The sequence below is a fragment of the Podarcis melisellensis genome (genome assembly GCF_964234715.1).
Source record: "Podarcis melisellensis genome assembly, chromosome: 4".
NCBI classification, from domain to species: Eukaryota; Metazoa; Chordata; class Lepidosauria; order Squamata; family Lacertidae; genus Podarcis; species Podarcis melisellensis.
In genome coordinates this window covers 28,924,117-28,945,104 of record NC_138531.1, presented here as the reverse complement: position 1 = coordinate 28,945,104, position 20,988 = coordinate 28,924,117, and positions in this window count along the sequence as shown.

Here is a 20,988-nt window from a genome sequence, read left to right as displayed (position 1 = left end):
TCTGTTTCAAACAGGAATAATAATTCAAAGGACTTTAACGCTGGGTAGTTTCATACAATCTTTCTGTACAAGAAATTGGGAGTATAAGAATGTCTCAAAATAAATTCATGTTGACAATTCTGGGGTACCTTTTTTGCACTGTGGATTTGGAGCCCAACAACTGAATTAGACAGAATAATATATCAGCACGATAAATAAAACAGTATTTGGTAATTGGATGCCTGTCTTTTCCCAAGGAAATTGCCTGTGTGGGCAACTTTTTACAATTTAGCTGCTGGCTTGAATGAGGGTACCTTCTAGTTGTATTTTTTGTCCTTTGACTGTCTTGCCTGATGTCCCTCTTACAGTATTGTAAATTAATTTGATTATATTATCTTTGATCTTTATTTAATTGCTCATAATAGTTTTTAATGGTATTGTTGGTTTTTCAGATATAGCCCGTTCATTTGTCTTGATGTGAAAAGGAAATCAATTCCAGTCATTGTGCCCTCTGTGTCTAGTAGATGCATTTCAGTCTTTAAAGTTGTGTGGTAGGATACTACTATAGAGTGGCACAGAGGCTGCAGTCCTTTTACAAAATGGCCTTCCTCATCTCACACGAACAGTGACAGCTGAAAGAAGCAGAAGAAAATCAAACTCATGGTTTGTAAGTCCGTGTTTCAGAAGGTTTCCGATCAGTATATGAAATGTAACAGCACTACAGCTTCCTGGTTATCTTGATGAGTTTCCCTTACCACAATCTGAAATGCCTCCCTTAGCAGTGCTACTCGCTGTGTTGATGTGAATACCACAGAACTCCCTTCCTCTGCCTAGGCGACCAACATAACTTGAGCCATTTATTTCTGTCTTAAGAATCCTGAGGTAACTAAAATTTTGCTCTGAGAAGGATAAACAGTGAGTTTTGGAATCGCAGGTGTTAGGAGCGTAACTTCAAATTAGCGGTGTTGGGGTTTTCAGGAATTCTGAGCACTCAGTTTGACAAAACGGCACCAAAAGGAAGCTGCTCTGAATGTTAAGTGTTTCTCAAGTTCCCTCCCACAGTAGTTTGTATCAAAAAATCAATTTACTGGACAAATTTGCTTCCTTACATTACTTGTGAAAATGAGAAATGAAATGTTTTTCTTCTGTGAATTAAGGTGAAGTGACCTCTTTGCATTCCTCAGACGTGATGATCTACCAATTTCCAAAAAGATCTAATCCTCTTGGTTTTACTTAATGGGTGCAGAGTGAATTTGACAAGGAAAATGGGCATTGTATTGCATTGCAAAATGACACAAAAGCAGCAATGTTGCTGTGTAATGGCATGTATATAATTTATAGCAGTTATTGCACTGATAGCACTGTTGCACAATACAGTGGTACCTTGGGTTAAGAATTCGTTCTGGAGGTCTGTTCTTAACCCAAAATTGTTCTTAACCTGAGGTACCACTTTAGCTAATGGGGCCTCCCGCTGCCGCCACGCGATTTCTGTTCTCATCCTGAGGTAAAGTTCTTAACCCGAGGTACTATTTCTGGGTTAGCGGAGTCTGTAACCTGAAACGTCTGTAACCCGAGGTACTACTGTATAGAATCATAGGATCTTGTAATTGGAAGGGACCCTGGGGGTCATCAAGTTCAATCCCCTGCAATGCAAGAATCTCAACTAAAACATCCATGACAGATGGCCATCCAACCTCTGCTGAAAAGTCTCCAAGGAAGGAGAGTCCGCCACCTTCTGAGGGGAGACCATTCCACTGTCTTACAGCTCTTAACCATCAGAAAATTCTTCCTGGTGTTCAGTCAGAATCTCCTTTCCTGTAACTTGAAGCCATTGATTCAGGTCCTTTCTTCCAGAGCAGGAGAAAAGCTTGCTCCATTTTCCATGTGGCAGCCCTTTATATACTTGAAGATTGCTACCATATGAGTAATTGCTGTATGCAACTTGATTAAATGTCTGAATGCGAGGAGTAACATTGTAAGGCTTACAGAAATGTCTACATACCTTCCAGAAGCAGTGACAGATACAGTGGTACCTCAGGTTAAGTACTTAATTCGTTCCGGAGGTCCGTACTTGACCTGAAACTGTTCTTAACCTGAAGCACCACTTTAGCTAATGGGGCCTCCTGCTGCCGCCACACCGCCGGAGCACAATTTCTGTTCTCATCCTGAAGCAAAGTTCTTAACCTGAGGTAATATTTCTGGGTTAGTGGAGTCTGTAACCTGAAGCGTATGTAACCTGAAGCGTATGTAACCCGAGGTACCACTGTATTGGGGAACCACCAGAAACAAATTGAATACTGAGGAGTGCTGACCCAACTTGTTTTAGTGTACAAGAAATCCTGAAACAAACTTATTTCCTCAAAATGCATAAATTTGATCACTTGGAATACACATTTTTCTACTGTTGCAAACTTAAGAGTGAGGATGCCATGACTTTATTGAGCGTGCCCAAGATGAACAGGGCAAGTATCTTCTCGATATGTGTCCGTTTTCATAAACTCGTCAACACAGAATCTTGAAATCAATACAGAATCCAGAATTTACTTGAAGAAATTATCGTGTGTGTGTTTGTGTGTGTGTGTGTGTGTGTGTGTAAAATAACATCCTGCTTCATGGCTCCGAAATCCCCTAAAAATAGCATACAAAAGAAATAAATAAAGCCACACTCATGTCTTGTGCTGGGACAGAAATTCCAAACTGGCTATAGAGAGCCTGGATTATTCAGGAAGCATTTCCTGCCATTGCCGTCGTCATCGTTCCCTGGTCTCCTACCACGCTGCACTTCTCATCAAAATCCTTTGAGATGAGGGAGCAGCTGGAACTAATTCCAACCTATGGCAGGAAGTCTTCCCTTGTTCCCTTTACAAATCTAGGGACTTGCAGTCAACAGCTGTAGCTCCTCCCTGACCAGAAGGCAATACCATATTGTGAACTTGCTAAAGTATACTTTGAATTTCTTGGGATGTTTGTCTGGAGAAATGCGCACCTGAAAATTTGTGTTTGCTAACTCACAGGTGTTTGTTTTAGGCCGCTCAGGACTTAGCTAATCATTTTCTTGTCACAGGTAGGTAGCCGTGTTGGTCTGCCATAGTCGAAACAAAATAAAAAAATTCCTTCCAGTAGCACCTTAGAGACCAACTAAGTTAGTTATTGGTATGAGCTTTCATGTGCATGCGCACTTCTTCATTTTCTTGTCGGCTCACTGTTTTTAAATGGTGGTGTAGGTGGAACCTGCAGCAAAATCTTGCAGGCCAAAGTCCCACTCAGCCCACAGTTGGTTTGAAAAAGGGTTAGTCTTGTTTCCCAAGACAGACAGATGCCAACCACGGTGCAAAGGAGATGGACCTTTTGAGGGCTGAGGAAGAGTTTGTGTCAATTCGGTTGAGAAACCACAGACTTTCAGAAATAAATGGAATAGTTATGGAGTATGCCTCATAGTCATAGACCCAAGCAAGCTTATAAATGCCTCCAGTGATCATTTGTTTCTGCCTTTCGGAGAAGGGGAACATGGCATGTTGGTTAATTGTGCCCAGAACGAAGGTGAGTTGGGAGGGAAACCAGTTCACATTACATTAAAGGACATTAGTGCTTGGGAAGTCTTAACTGATAGTTCCCACTGTTTCAGAAGTGTATCTATCAGGCAGCCCTCAAAAGCTTTCTCCTTGAAGATGAATGTGCTACTGACTAATGACACATTTCACCAGCTAAGGCTGAGGAGGTTGTTTAATTAAAACAGAGTAGGTAGCACACATTACATCAAACATTTATTTTAGCTCTGAAGCTTGTGAAATGCATGGTAATAGATTCATGCAGGAATGCACTTAAAGGGGATTAATGACTTCTGTTAAGCAGGCGATTATTCATTTTCATTTAAATGCATTGCTCGGAGAGTTCTATAAATTAAAAAGAAAATGGCTAAGGAAACAAGGAATTCCACAATTGATCCATCCCTTTGCGCCTGTGACTTAGAATCTACAATCTACAATTTATTTATTTACGGCTATTAGCCCATAAAATATGTACAAACATAAAAGCACAGAAGCATAAAAACCGGTACATCTAACAACAGAAGGGGAACACCACAATGCAAGGGTGGTCATTGAACAGTGACAGTAACGGCTTGGGGCCCGGAAAGATCCAAGGGATGGTTCACAGAAAAAGGAGAACTGGAGACGAGATCCGTCATGCACTCTCATCATGACTGTCCGATTAGTTTTTGTTGTTGTAAATTTTTGGAGGTTTTTGTGTGAGAGATAACCGCATTCAGGAATCTCGCCACCTGCAGAGTTACAGAAGGATCTGTATCCTGCAATAGCAGTGCGGCATGTGACTCAACAGGCCTGTCAACCAAGCGCAGTAAAGCAGGACCCAGGAATTTAGTCCTAGCTATGCTATGTAAGGGACAGTTGAACATTATATGAGGAAGAGATTCAACTGTTTTCCCGAGTGACTTAGAAAGTTTTGTCCAAATACATTATTTTATCTCATTATGAAAATATTTACAGCCTTTTGTGAGTTGGCAGAATCTCAACTGATTTTCTTTCTTTTTTTTTTAATGCACAACTTGAAGGTGTGCATCAACAGAAGTCTAGCGCCCAGAGCAAGGGAAGTAATAGTACCACTCTATTCACCATGGTCAGGCCACCACGTCAAGTACTGTGTGCAGTTCTGGGTGCCACAGTTTACAAAGGATATTGACAAGCTTGGAACGTGTACAGAGGAGGATCTGACTCTTCATGGGGGAAGAGGTGGAATTCATTGTACACATTGATCAAGTGTTGCTGTCTCTTGATTATGACCCAAAGCCACAGTTGGCTGATATGTGCAAACCACCTGATTCCCCCCACTCTGCTCTTTTCAAGATAGAATGGAAGGCTGCAGCTCTGTGAATTACTTAAGCTTGTCCACTTGCCAAGAGATGATTGCACAATTAAAAAGATTGCATACTTTGCATACCTGAAAAGAGGGCAGGCAGAGGGAGTCCCAAGCCCTGCCAGAGAATATCTGGGATTATATAACCTATAATATATGTTTATTAAAAAAAGCAGGATTCCTTCATTTAAAAGTCCACAGTGTCGTTTAAAGTCTTGAGATGTTTGACTTGTATTTTATAAAATTTGGGATACTATTCAACGCTAAGCCACAGTAGTTGTCAAAAACACTTCATACTGCAATAACAATTCAGTTGTAATATTAATTCATAAATTCCTTGCAATTCTTTTAACACGTTCCAACTGCAAATTTAGCAAACTACATCATTTTTAAAAAGTATTGGATGGTCTCTTGCGAACTGCCCTGGGATCTTCAAATGAAAGGCAGTACTGTATACAAATTGAGTTTACTACTACTACTACAACATTGTCATCGTCCTCGTCATCAACAACAACAACATTATTGCTGGGCCATACACATTTGAGTTAGAAGTGCATTTGGATTCTACTTTATTTGATGAGTTATTCGGCGCACTGTGCTAGCAAGAAGATCTATAAAAGGCTTGTGGAATGCTAGAGAAAAAAGAGCTAATAGAAGAAGCCAGTGCTTCTAACCTCTCCACAGGTGAGTCTTTTTCTTATTATAGGGCGTGGTGGAGGCACCAATCTCTTATGCGTCATAGTTTCTCCTTTCAGACCACTGGTTGATCATTAAAAAAAACAAAATACATATCCTGCTTTTCTGTCAGTAATGTTGACATTCAAGGCAGCTAATAGTTTATAGGTTGCAGCAGCCTTAGCTCAGACATTCCATAACTAAGGCCTCCCAGATAAAATGTTGGTGTGCAATAAATGTGGGTGGTCTTTCGCTAAAGTACCTCTGGGATTCTTGTTTTTTAAGTGAATTTGCTTCTCTTCCCTCCCCTCAAGCACTTAAAAGTGGTGTTCTGTTGCTTGGAAACAAAAGGTTCTTCCACCAGTTATGATGACATCCATCACGGCAGGGAGTGTTTATATGGAATGTGGCTGTGCAGTTGTCATGGGCGTATATTGGCTAGTGCACTGGTGAGTCTCAACTTCCCTCAGCTCTCGTCTGTGTCATAATTTCAGACATGTTTTAATGTATATATTTTTACCTTTTCAGGACTCTGCAAGGTTGTATTACTGAAGCGTGTAATCGTCCGGCTGTGCAGATGCTTGGAAGCTGGAATAGTGTCATTGCTACATGCATGACCCAGGACACGCCCACGTCAAATCTTAACGCCAGTCACAAACTTGCTAGGTGGCTTTTAAGCAAGGCACTATTCTCCTGGCTTTACCCCCTCTCTGAAATAGGAAGACTGGCCTATTTTAGACGGCCGTTGTTGCATAAATGTGTGTTAAGGGCTTTGAACACTCAAGAAACTTAGGACTTTGTAAATTGTGCCATTGACCTCTCGTCACACCTCTTAAAAATGTGTTCTTAAGCTCTGCCCCGAAGCACAAATCTTGTATATCCTCCTGCACAAGCAATAAGGCTATCCTTCCCTCGTGCATCACACCTCCAGCTCTGGATCAGAGCTATTGCTAGTAAAGCACTAAAAAAATTGAAATCCTCTACAGTATTGCTTTTGTCTGGAAAGCTTTTAAATCTGAAATCCTCTGAAGACTGTGGATCTTTCCTAGCACCCTCTGCTATAGCTTAGTCCGGACGATATTCCAAGGTAGCCCATAAATATTTTGTTAGGCTGTTTTCATGTATTGAGTTTTTGATGGGAAATTGTATAATTTTATTAGGACACTGAATCTTCTCTCTCTTTCGCCTCTCCGCCTCTCCCTCCCCTCTTTTTCATGCAGCATCCGGAATGCATGACTTCATCTGCTTTATTAATTTGGACCTTGGGAACGCTGGCTTTCCATCAGAGCTTACTAAAATGTGCTGAGCAAACACCATTGCAAGTCAGGCTATACTGGAGCTTAGATTTACAGCCGCCTTATATGCAAGTAAGCTTCCTACTAGCGTCCTTTTTTTAATGAGATCATCTTTAATGATACAGCCTCGTCTTCTTTTACTAATTGGATTAGGCACAGAGGGCGTCGTTAAGGCACAAATAAATACTTTTAAACAACAGACCTTTTTTTGTAACCTTCCAGGGCTGTGCACTGCAGAAGCTTGTCCCCCCCCCCTTTTTTTTTTTAAATTGCAGATGCATAGCCATTAACTCTGACAGTGATCGTTTCTGTCCTTGGATGTCATTCAACTCGGATCCCCGGGAGATTTAGCAGCAAGTTCTATGCAGAGAGAAAAGCAGATGCCTCTTTAGTCAACATTGGCTTCGCCCTCCCCTCCACTGACTTAACTGCGGGGGCTTTATAGATGGCATTCTTTCAATAGATCATCATTGTTGTATATCTAACACATGTGCCCTTGAATAGTCAGAGGGGAATAGGGCTGTGTGTGTGTGTGTGTTTAGACAGAATTCAATGTCTTTAATTCCGTGAAGATTTCTGAGTCTTGTAATCGGGGCTTTTTTCAGCCGGAACTTGCCGGAACTCAGTTCCAGCACCTCTCAGGTGTGTACCATTGCCATTCTAAGAGAACAAGGAAGGCGTTTATGGCGTTCTTTTTCAAAAAAAAAATAGCACTGCTTGTAATATCTATTACATGAGATTGAATATACAATCATACCTTGGGTTACACATGCTTCGAGTTGTGCGGTTTTGGGTTGCGCACTGCGCCGAACCTGGAAGTACCGTAACGGGTTACTTCTGGGTTTTGGCACTTGTGCATGCGCAGAAGCGCTAAATCGCAACCACGCATGCGCAGAAGCGTCAGAATGTGACCCGCACGTGCGCCGATGCAGCACTGCGGGTTGTGGACACTGCGGGTTGCGAACGTGCTTCCCGCATGGATCACATTTGCAACCCAAGCGTTCACCGTATTCAGTTTGCTGTAGGGAGAGCGATATCCATGCAAGAGGAACAAGTGACAACTTTGTAACAAACAGAACACAGTCATCAGTAAGATAGATCAGTAAAACGCAATGATAAGGGGGGGAACTGCCGTCTTGGGATGTTAAGTTTGCCAGCTTTGTTAAAACGGGCACGACCTTTCACTAATTTGTAAGAGGTTGGTATAAACAAAGCAAAGACGGATAAGCTCTACCGTCCCACAGTGCTTTGATTTTCTGATTAAGAAGAGGTAGTAACAGTTTGTTCCCTTTACATTCATTAGTAGAAAGAGTATAATTAGTGGGTGAGATAATGTGGTAAATCCTGCACCAGTCGTGCTCCTCATGTACCAGGGATGGGGAATGTGTGGCCCTTGTTGGACTCCAACTCCCATAACTACTTATCAGAGCTGATAGGAACTGTAGTACAGCAACATCTGCAGGGCCACAGGTCCCTCATCCATGATACTTACCCAGTACCTATCCAAAGAACAGGGCAACTAGCACCGCACACGAAATATATATAAAAATAAAAAAATTGTCCAGTAGCACCTTAAAGGTAAAGATACCCCTACCTGTATGGGCCAGTCGTGTCCGACTCTAGGGTTGTGGGCCCATCTCACTTAAGAGGCCGGGGGCCAGCGCTGTCCGGAGACACCTCCGGGTCACGTGGCCAGCGTGACGAAGCTGCTCTGGCAAGCCAGCACCAGCGCAGCACACAGAAACGCCGTTTACCTTCCCGCTATAAAGTGGTACCTATTTATCTACTTGCACTTAGGGGTGCTTTCGAACTGCTAGGTGGGCAGGAGCTGGGACCGAAAGACGGGAGCTCACCCCGTCGCGGGGATTTGAACCGCCGACCATGCGATCAGCAAGTCCTAGGCACTGAGGTTTTACCCACAGAGCTAAGGGAATCTGTTCTAATGAGACTTAAATTGAGTTTTAGGGTCCCTTCCAGCCTTGTACATTTATAGCTGTTTGCGTTCAGAGTATGTATAAAAGGAGGATTGCCTCTTAAAAAAAGAAAAAAGATGGGCAGGCTGGCTTCTTTTGTTAAGTAATTAGCTTGGTATGTTCCTTTTTGCTGGGAGAGTTGACCTCTGCCTCACTAAAAAGATGGCCCATTACAGGTGATTTGTTGCCATAGGAGCTAATGATTCTTCTGGAAAGGAGTGTGTCTTTCTTACTCTCTCCCCTGAGTAAAGGAGATATTATCAAGGTGTCTGTGGGTGAAACAAAACAAAAGGGACTGAAGGTTCTTGGAAGTGGGATGGAAATGACCCTGTAGCTTGCTTTGCTCTCTGTGCAAAATCCAAAGCTCCATCTAGAATGAGGGAACAGCTTCTAATGGTGAGTTAATACTGTGAGCCTTCCATCTTATGCCCAGCCTGTATAAGTGTGTGTGTGTGTGTGTGTGTGTGTGTGTGTGTGTGTGTGATTCTTACATTATGGTCCTTGGCCTCCAAAGACCTTCATTTCAGGAGAACCAAACCCAAGGCCAGCACCTAAATGATATCAAGCATCAGAACAAGTTGGCCACAATAAGGAAATTTTGTCCATGGTATGACTATTTTCCACCTTCTAATTTCGATTCTCTGGCACCCTATCTGCATAACCTAGCAATTCCAAAATATAGACGCGCTTTTACCCTCGCAAGATTGAATGTATTGCCCTCGGCTGTACTTGAGGGACGATTCCAACAGATCCACACGAAAAACACTTCTGTCCCTGTGGAGATGGCAGTACCGAATCAGTGGTGCATGCCCTTCTGGCTTGCACTCTTTATAAAGAATTGAGGAATGAGATTATCACCCCTCTTTTATTGTCCAGTCCGGGTCACCCAACCTCTGCCACAGTATCTTTTCTCGTGGCAGATCAAGAGGTCCACTATTTGACTGCTGATTCAGGTCTTTAAACTGTGTTTTATATCTGTTCTGTGTATATTGCAATGTTCATTTGTTGCTATGGCCGATGGCTGACACAAATAAAGTTCATTCATTCACCCAAGGTGTATGCTAGGTGTCAGTGGGTTCAGTGTATCCTGCTGAACAGCAGCCTGAATGGGGGAGAAGGTGGAGTGACTCCACCTGTGGCTGATCAGCCTTCAAGGACACACTGATGAAAACCAGCTGGCTTCAGCCTTCTCAAGCAGAGCTTCCAGCAGCAGTCAGGTGCTGGTAATTACAGTTGTAAGTTCCAGGTCCTAGCTTGCTGTTTCCTGCTAGTCTTGAGCCCTGATCCCATGGTCATTCGATTCCCTGACCCCTGGACTGTCTGGGATTGCCTTTCGCTCGGCCCTAGGACTGGACCTGACTTCAGATTCTGCCTCTGCCTCCAGGCAAGTACACCTCCGAGACTCTTCTGGTTGCTTGGCCTCCCACCTCACTGAGCTCTGCATGTTGTTGTTCAGCAACCTGACAATGGTACTCGCAAGTCTATGACTGGGAACACTTAACAGTATTATAAGGGCTTTGTGTATTTTATTGTGTTTGTATTTTTAATTGTGTTGGTAGAAGCTATGTGAAGTGCTGGAAGTTCACAGCACCCAAAATCAAATACTTACATGAGAAATAGATTAAGCAGGGGAAATATTTAAATTCATTTGTATCAGTATCAAATGTTCAGCAGCTGATGCAACTTTTGACCTGGAATTTCCCCCAGCATAACTCAGTTGCCTGAATGAATTGAGCTACTAATTTTTTTTTTTGTCCATACGTGCTGGTGTATAGAGACCTCTGTCTTATAATACAAATATTATAATTTTAAAGAAGGGGTATGAAATAGGGAGTGCTTAGAAGGCCAGTCTGGTTATTGTCTCACAAAGGGTAGTATTTGCTCAAGAACTACCATTAAGATCAAACGCAAATTGGTCTTCTGCTGCCCTTGAGATGCTGAAATTCATGAGATACTGCCTGCTTTGTGATAGAGCATTTTTCACTGAAGACCAGGACAACTGCACTCCTACTTTTTTCTTTTGCAATGATCAAAAACTTCAAATTAAGCATATGAATAGGTATAAGTAAACATATTATCTCCTAATATATACATGTTGAATGCAACTTTTCCTAATAATCAGTTTTACAAAGCAATTTTGCCTAATACAATGTGTTTTGGGATATTTATTTTCACTAATAAATGCATTTATATGCACTTTTTGCCCTAGTATGTGCAAGTTCTTGCACATTTCTTAGCTGGAGATCTGTGCTACAAAATTTGGGGAAGTGTGGATTTTGAAGGATAGCTGTGTTTTGGTTTGCATATTGTATTGGAAGTGCAAATTCTGTAAGTTTGCCTTTAAATTGCAAACTGAATCAAATTTCCAGTGATCCCATTTAAAAAAAAAAAAAACCACTCCCATCTTTCTAATTATTATTATTCTGTACTTCTCTAATATTTAGAGAGGATTTTTTCTTTAAGAGCAAGAAGTGTGATAACCATAGAACTCTATCCTGCCCTGAAAAATGTCAAGTTCCTATTGCAACAGAGCCATTTATTACTGTCCATTCACATCCTTGATTTCAGAAATAGAAACCTAATGTTGAACCATCATCAGTTGTTCTTGGACCAAGTCCAGGCTTTTGATCAGATGCTGTAAATCATTACAGAACCTCAGAAGTCAAGCCTATGTTCACCAGCTGTATGCTCCATAAGTATCGGAAACATTCAAATTCAGATAAAGTGCAGATCAAACTCGAGCAAACTCAAATGATCTGCTGGCCGCTACTGGAAATCCCCCCTCCTTCGAGGCAGGTTCATACATGAAGGCAGAACTCCCCTGCTGGGATTAATCAAGCTTTCCCCCCCTTTTTGCAGTGATTTGATTAATCCCTGTAAATTATTTCACAGCCTTTAAAAAAAAAATCTGCACACTATTTCCAGTGTGATGAATAGAGCTACGATAACTGTTAGAAACGCTAAAAGCTTAGATGGCACCTTACAAAGAATGACTGTTCAAATATTCTTATTTAGCTGCACTGGAAATTCGTTGCCAAAAGGAAGAGAAGGAGGGGCGAGCGGAAGGGAGGCTCAGATGTGTTTACAAAGGTCAAAAGATTTTATTTTTTTCCTGAAGTTAGGCCAGCTTTTACATGAGCAGTTGAAAACGACTTGGTTTATGCCGAGCCGCTTCTGAATAAATAGGTCTCTAATGAAATATTGTACTAAATCAAGGACAAATTATACAGGCAATAAATTATTCCTTGTGGCCTAATGCTAGCTTTTGTTCGCCATTTTTAACCAGGAGATTAACATACAGTGTTGTTGTGTTTGTGATGGTGGTGGTTTAGTATAGATGGAGCAAATGCTTAGCATTAAATAAACTGAGGGGTTGAACTCTCAATTTATTAAGATCACGGTGTTCTTAGGGTGGGAAAGATCTCTTTTTGAGGTGCTTAACCATTGAATTCAACATTTAATTAGACTTATTCTCCTCCCTTCATGCCTGCATTAAACACATATTATTATTTTCCCCCTTTGATGAGTGCTATCTTGATTGTGTAATGATCTCTCAATGGGGTTAGTTGAAATATTCAGACTTATAACCGTTCTTGTTCATTTTCTAATGAGTAGAAGGGTGACCTGGCATTAATAGGCAAGTCAAGAAGGTCCTTCTGAGATCAAGGTTCTCCAGCCATTCTCTGATAATGTTTACCAGATGTGGTTCTGCAAGTGTTTTGCCTTAGAAAGTGGGAGAGGGCAAATATTCTGGCCTCCAAACAGTTATTTGAGAATTGGTATTTATAAACCAGCTTGGCTCTTCGAAATTTCTGCCCCTTCAGTTTTCCTTGTGAGCTGCAGAGTGTTGAGGGGCCTATGATGGATTTTCCGGGAGGCATCAAATCGATGCTATTTTTAAGGGGAAATGTTGGTGGTTAAACCAGCGTAAGTTGATGTTGGCATGCATAAAATTTGATTGAAGAACTTCGGGCATCAAAACAGACAGTGTGAAATTAAATTATGGGCACCTGTTTATGCAAAAATGGTCGTGTCTATTAGCCCTGCTAATAGTCAGCATCTGTTTGGAGGGCTTCATGGTTTCTGAACTTTTGCCCAGTCAGTGATGTGGACATGCAAACACGCAGGCACACAATCTTTCAAGCTGAGACACAAGTGACTACGGTGCTTAAGAGATAGCTCGGCTGAAGCCTCTGTTGCTGGACTCCAAATTCCATCAGCTCCAGCCTACATAAATAATGGACAGGGATGGAGGGCCACACAGGTTTCCCATTCCTGTTCTAGAGTGTTTTGGATGTCTCTCTTGTTTGCAAATGAGTCTCAGTGGCAGGGGGAGGCGGGAAGTGCGAGAATACAGCCTGACCCACTCTTTCACCTCTTTTTATAGTAGATATCAGCAGGCAATGTGCTTTGCAGCGTGGTCATGTTGACTGCTATCCAGCACTACATTCACAGTATAGAGCTTCTCAAAAGCAAGGCATTGCACACAAACTTGCACAAATAAAACCCCACTTTTTTGTGTGAGGTGGTTAAGCATGCATCCAGAATCCTGCATTGTTGTTGGACAGGGGCAGTGCTTGATGCAGTTGTAATGAAAGAAGAGTTAAGTGGGGGAAAGTTGCCTTCCTCTCTGCTCCAAAAGCAGCTGTCAGGATTTAAATGCAAACATTTTCATGTAGCATGTAATTCAGCATGAAAAACGCCCTTATTGTCTACAACATAATGCTGCTTTAAAGCCTAATTTTGGAGTGGGGGCAGGCCTTGTGGATGCCAGGACAATCCTCTGATTGAAATAGGAACGTCCTGCGAAAAAGCGGGACAGTCCGAAATCTAATCAGAAACTGGGGACAGTTTCTGTAGATCTGGGACTGTCCCTGGAAAACTGGGACACGTGGACAGTCTGCAATCATATGGAGAGTAAGGAGCTACAGTGGTACCTCAGGTTACGGACTTAATTCGTTCCAGAGGTCTGTTCTTAACCTGAAAGTGTTCTTAACCTGAAGCACCACTTTAGCTAATGGGGCCTCCTGCTGCCGCCGCTGCACGATTTCTGTTCTCATCCTGAAGCAAAGTTCTTAACCCGAGGTACTATTTCTGGGTTAGAGGAGTCTGTAACCTGAAGCGTCTGTAACCCGAGGTACCACTGTATAGCTAAACTGAGATTTGAAAGTGGGGTCTGTGATCTCTGAATTACAATTCTGAGCACACCGTTAAAAGAGAGCACAAAGAAAGGATTTGTTGGCAAAAACACTGAGAGCTAAGTGGAACAGCGAAAGCAGTGGTAAATACTTTTGCTGACGGAGAAGTATCAGGAAGTGGAGCGAGGCACCTAAGCGATTGCATATAGCTGCTTCAGGCTCTGGCCCCGTTTGGAGGAATCAGGGACACAGACAGCTCCTTCATGTGAGGCAGCGAGCGAACGAGGCTGTCAGAAGAGCACCAGACATTGAATAAAACAATGTAGAACAGCCGCACACACTTATGGCTTTATAATCCACCAAGAGCTTTGTTCAGCGGGCAACAGAGGGGCTGCGTGTTTGCTTGGAAGCAGGGCCGAAAATAATGAGTGCATGGGGAGGAAGGGACAGCAAGGCCAGTTCTCCTTTTCTGAATAGCAATCTCTCTATTACACAAGCGCTTGGGCTATTGTTAGAAGGAAAATAGGCAAGAGGAAATGGATGTATTTCATATTTTGCAGCTTTAGCTGGCCAAACGTTTAAGCCAAAACAAAAGGCCTGCTGCCCCACCCCAAATCTTCTGTACGGCAGTAGTCTCCTAAGACAACCGAGATCTATAAGCACATCAGGGTTCCTTTTTCAGTTGTTGGCATTAGAGATAAATCCATCTTAGACAGAGATCTGTATGTGGTCTGTGCACTCATAACCACCAAAAGTTAAATAATTGTTTAAGGCCAGGTGTGGGGAGCCTTTGATGCTCCAGATGTTGCTGAACTACAACTCCCATAATTCCTTAGCCATTGGTCAGAGTTGCCAAGGCTGCTGGGAGTTTTAAAGTTCAGCCAACATCTGGAGGGTCAAAAGCTCCCGACACCTGCTTTACACACACCCAAAAAATTGTTTTTTAGGCCTCAATATTCCACCTATCGTTATTTTGATCTCATACAAACATACAAAGCATCCAGTAAAATGATTTCTCTACAACTGAGCATTCATCATGCTTTTCTGTTCTTCGTTTAACTTCATAGTTTACCACGGCAAGTCATTCCAGCAGGGTTTTGTGCTGTACCACCAGCTGTGCCTTAAAGTCCCTTCATTTCAAGAGAGGTGTGGGGAAAGGGGGTTTTGCCCTGTGAGAAACGTACATCTAAGCCAGGGATTGGCAAGGTTTACCTCGCCTGGACCGGTTCACTCCAGCAGAATCCCTCCATGGGCTGGATTGCCTGCGTGCTTGCAATGTCCATCGTCTGCATCTGAGCAATGCAATTTCCGGCACCACAGAAGTGAGTCCCCATGCCGCACTGTGCCGGTTTAGCGTGGCTTGGTTCGGGGGCGACTTGTGGGCCGGTTAAATGACCCCCATGGGCCTCTGATCTAAGCTGCTCTAGGCCAGGGAGTTGGAAGGGTATAGAATGGTATAAAGGGACCCCTGACCATTAGGTCCAGTCACGGACGACTCTGGGGTAGCAGCGCTCATCTCGCTTTACTGGCCGAGGGAGCTGGCGTACAGCTTCCATGTCAAGTGGCCAGCATGACTAAGCTGCTTCTGGCGAAACCAGAGCAGCGCACGGAAACGCCATTTACCTTCCCGCCGGAGCGGTACCTATTTATCTACTTGCACTTTGATGTGCTTTCGAACTGCTAGGTTGGCAGGAGCTGGGACCGAGCAATGGGAACTCACCCCGTCGCCGGGATTTGAACTGCTGACCTTCTGATCAGCAAGCCCTAGGCTCTGTGGTTTAGACCACAGCACCACCCATGTCCCATGGAATGGTGTATTACTACATAAATTATAGTAATAAAGTGAAGCGCTTCTTGATGCCGTGAGCCACATAGTTTTACTACTGGTTTTACTACTGGGTGGCCCTGTGAATCCAACAATAACTCAAAACTCAACCCCATATGAACTGGAACACCTAAGGATGCATTATATTAGATATGTGGAGGTGCTTAATGTAGGCTTTTCTGGCTCCTGGCAGTTGATGTCTTGGTGCCAGAACCAGAATCTTCCCTCTCAAATGGGAGGAAAGAAGGAGCTGCTGATGGGCTCGGGGAACTGGCTGATAAAAGAGATGTCAGCACAGAGAAACAGACCTTTCTTTGATTTGCTTCCCTTATGCATACAAGTGTAGGTGCTGCTCCAGAACACTTAAGTATGATTCATCATTTCCATAAACAAGCTTTTATGGGAGAGGACATTCTTATTCTGGAAATGCAAGAGGAGGTGGGGAATCTGCCACATATCCCCCCCCCCATGTCTGCTTGCCCTGCTTAAATTGTACGCTTCGGGTAAGTGACTCGTGAACCCGTGGTAGTAAATGAGTTTATTTTTGTGCACTGGTGCTTTTTGAAGTGTGTCCTTTTGACAGCTGACCCATTGCAGTCACTACAAAGCTGCTGTTCACAGTATCTTCCCACAAAGTAACTCAAGGTGCATCAACGAGTGGCAGAGGAAGGGGCTGCAGGCTGCCCTGGCTGTCGTTACCGAGGGGTGTGTGTGAAAAATGACTTTTAATAAAATAAAATAGGGCTCATGAAACTTTTTAGGAGTGACGTGGTGACTTAGGCGCCTGCAGGTTCCATGCTGCCTGAAATGGCACTGAGGGACTTGCGTCTGCCTACTGCCTCTTCCTCAGTCGCCCTACAGCTCAGGGGGAGGCGGTGGAAAAGCTCCAAGCGTCAGAGAGGCTCGCCCCGCCCCCACAGGCAGATTGCCCCACCCCCAGCTGCAGGACACGCCCCCGCACCAGGCACCCGAGCAGCTAGCCACGCCACTGGCATCAACACAGTCTAGCCCTGTCAGGGGCTGAACAGATGCGTACCGTATTTTTCGCTTTATAAGACGCACTTTTCCCCTCCTAAAAAGTAAGGGGAAATGTGTGTGCGAATGCACTCTTATGGAGTGAATGCAGGCTGTGCAGCTATCCCAGAAGCCAGAACAGCAAAAGGGATCACTGCTTTCATTGTGCAGAGATCCCTCTTGCTGTTCTGACTTCGCTTTGCTGGAGAGGCGCTGCACAGGGAGGGAGAGAATATCTTTTTCTTGTTCTCCTCCTCCAAAACTAGGTGCGCCTTATGGACGGGTGCGTCTTATGGAGCAAAAAATACGGCACTTTCCCTTACACACTGCAGTGCTCTCCCTAAGCATGTTGCTGTGCAATTATCTGTCAAGCCTGGATTTTTTTTAGAAAGTAACTCTTTTCCCTCTTCATGGTGTGGAGCTGAACCTAGTCAGCTCAAGTTCACAGAAAGTAGAGGGTTAGCATTGTTAGACAGCAGCTTGTAAAACACTCCCCGTGTTTTCAGCAGGAATGAGAAGTTGAAGGCAGGACCAGAAACAAAGGACCCACTTAAAAGCCAGCTTAAGATTCTGTTTAGTATCAGGCTTGCAAGGTCTTGAAGTCAAGATCACAGTGCAGCTCCTGTCCTGCCTAGGGCTTCCTGGTGTTATAATACAGCACATTTTTTAGTAATCAAAAGTCAAACGAAAAGAAGAAAAATAACTTTAGCTGCCTCCAAATTCCGTTTCATTGAAGTAGGAATGTTTCCCCTCACTTTTATTGGCTATTATGTCCAAACTGGCTCCACATTTTCCATAAGGGAAGTCACTTTTTCCTGTTAAATTGAACAGTACCCATTCACAGTTCTTGGCCTTTTCTACTCTCCAAGTCACAATTTGTTAAAGTGCAGGACAGACACCTCCGCTGTGATAACTAAAGGGGTAACTGCCAAAACAAAATTAAAAACCCAAATAGTGATAAGACGAAATCATCTGAAAATGAATTTTGTTTATTTTAAAATATTTGCTTTTGTGAGCAAAAAAAAAAAAGTATTTTGCTCCCTTTGGTCTTTGGTTGCTAGAATATTTGCACAAGCTTCAAATAATTTCCCCTGTAGAATTCACATCCCGTTGCTGCTTATTCTCCTCCTGAAATGAACACCATATAAATGGCATCCAGGAACAATAATGATCTCTTCAGGCATAAGGAAAGCAGCATGAATAATGCTACTAAATAAATTACTCGTGGACAAAAATTGGCTTTACTTAGGGTAAGGCCCCATTGACAAACTGAGACTTGCATCTGAGTAAACCAGGGGTCAGCAAACTTTTTCAGCAGGAGGCCGGTCCACTGTCCCTCAGACCTTGTGGGGGGACAGACTATATGGGGGGGGATGAAAGACATCCTATGCCCCACAAATAACCCAGAGATGCATTTTAAATAAAAGTACACATTCTACTCATGTAAAAACACACTGATTCCTGGACCGTCCACGGGCTGGACTGACAAGGCGATTGGGCCAGATCTGGCCCCCGGGCCTTAGTTTGCCTACCCATGGGCCTTAGTTTGCCTACTTCATGGGATTGGTCTTGAGTTTTTTATAGGATTAAATTCACTATTTTATCTTTGAGCGTCTGGGCTTTGACCTGTATCTCAATACTCTGCAAGCAGAGTTCTGCTTGTATAAAAGGACTTTCCTCTCTTCTACTCTCCCTGTGCCCCCAATCTTCTCCAGAGGGTTCCCCAAACCTCTAAAGAATATTTTGAGAGTGCATGGCAGGCTACAGGAGAAGAGAGGGGAGTTGTGCAGGAGAGTGACCAGAACAGCAGCATTGGATTCAACCTTTACTCTTGAATGTGGAAATTAGGAGGTACCATTTAAAGCAGTTTCATTATTGGTATTTATGCCTTGGTTGAGTATACAATAAAAGTTTTTTAAAAAAGCAGCACCCTGTTCTTGAAATAGCTGCTACAACATAGCCATGTAGCCTTGCCAGTCCTCTGTCTGCTAACAAATGTTTACAGTGCTGGAAAATGGTTTCTGGCATTATGACCAGAGTTGTAGAATATGGAACAGATGAAGATAAATGTGAGAGCCAGGCAGTAACACAGACTCGGCAGATGTGTGCAGAAAGTAATGGTGTGGTGGCAACAAGAGCTTCAGACGTGTCACAGTTAATTCATCTTCAAACCAGATTGTAGCGCTCCAAATGTTTTGAGCAGCATGGAAGTAACAATCTTGCTCTGCCCCCAGAGGACAAGTGCATCAGAAATTTTGCAAATTGTGTCTGGAAAGGTTAAATAAGTTACTTTAAAAACAAAAATAAAGATTATCAGGTTTTGTTGCTTGAGCTTTCAAGGGACAGCAGACTGCTACAGAATCATAACATATTATGAAAATATAATCACTCTGTATATTGTTTTTCTCCAATCTAGCAGCAATAGTAGAGTTAAAATGCTACTGTTGTATACACGAGCCTCTATACAATTAAAAAAACAACACTGTAAGCACTCCGCTTCAGAGTTTTAAAGTGGCGCAGAGTGCCTTCCATCAGCTTGGGCTGGTGGCCCTATTGTGCCCCTATGTTGCCTATGTTCTGGTAGCCTCTAGGTTAGACTACTGCAATGTGTTATACATAGGGCTGCCTCTGATGAGTGTTCAAAAGCTTCAGCTGGTACAAAATTCAGTGGCCAGGTTGCTCACAGGGGCAAGACGGTTTGAGCATATTGTACTAATCCTGGGCCCCCTTCACTGGCTGCCAGTTAGTTTCTGGGGCCAATTCAAATGTGTTTGTGGGAGGTGGAGGAGGGTATTGATTTATTAATTTATTAATTTGTGTTTATCTTGTATTTTTATGTTGTGACCTGCCCTGAGATCTATGAATGAAGGGTGGCATACAAATTTAATAAATAAAAATTAAAGTATGTATTTTTTCTTTAAAAAAAAACCTTTTAAAAGGACAAAGCACTGAAAAAACCCCATCTTATTTTAGCAGGTAAACTGACCCAGGCACTTGAGGAAGAATAAATACTTAAAAGCAGATAGCCTTGCATAAAGAATAACAGAAGAAAGGAGAAATGAACAAATAAACAGAGACAACCTGGATAGGCAGAGCGGCCACCGAGACCACATAACACCCGTCTTAAAAGATCTACATTGGCTCCCAGTACATTTCTGAGCAGAATTCAAAGTGTTGGTGCTGATCTTTAAAGCCCTAAATGGCCTCGGTCCTGTATACCTGAAGGAGCATCTCCACCCCAGTCGTTCTACCCGGACACTGAGGTCCAGCTCCGAGGGCCTTCTGGTGGTTCCCTCACTGCAAGAAGCAAAGCTACAGGGAACCAGGCAGAGCGCCTTCTCAGTAGTGGCACCCGCCCTGTGGAATGCCCTCCCACCAGATGTCAAAGAGAACAGCAACTACCAGACTTTTAGAAGACGATCTGAAGGCAGCCCTGTTTAGGGAAGCTTTTAATGTTTGATGCATTACTGCATTTTAATATTTTGTTGGAAGCCACCCAGAGTGGCTGGGTAAGCCCAGCCAGGTGGGTGGGCTATAAATAATAAATTATTATTATTATTATTATTATTATTATTATTATTATTATTAGCCAAACCCCCATGATGTTGGAGTAATAGCAGAAGCATCACCTTGTTGGCACCAACCCTGCCCCTTCTGCCCACTGGAAATATTCAGGAAAAACCACTGGAATGAGTCAGCAAAAAAGCTGAGCCGGCCTAGTATCGACCAGATCATGAGTTGGTTTCAATGCATGATGGCGTTGGGCTGAGTCATTCTCTCTCTGGCCTTCCACTGCAACTGCTGTGAGCAGGAGAGCTGCAGATGTGATGGTTGCCTTGTCACTCCACAAGGAAACCCAAGTGGGAGTGGGGTTTGGCTTTCTCCCTCGATCCTCAGGTTTTGCATGCCTTTGCAGGTGGGAGCAGAACTCAAATCTGCAGCCAAATCCCCCCCCCCCTTTTTGCAACCCCCATCCCTGAAGCTTTGCAGCCCGCTGGGCAGCTGGAGGGTTTCTTTTCACTTGAGGATAAAATGGCTTCTTAAGCAGCTTTCACCCAGCACAACTTATAAAAAGCAGTGCTTGCTCCGATTATTGGTTTTCAAACTTGTGATGGATGAAGCTGCTTATGGTCTACCTTGCTCTCGGTATTAGGTGATGAGGCAAGCTTCCAAGCCACTTGAAGGAAAATCATTTACCAGAGGCCCTAGCAGGATGA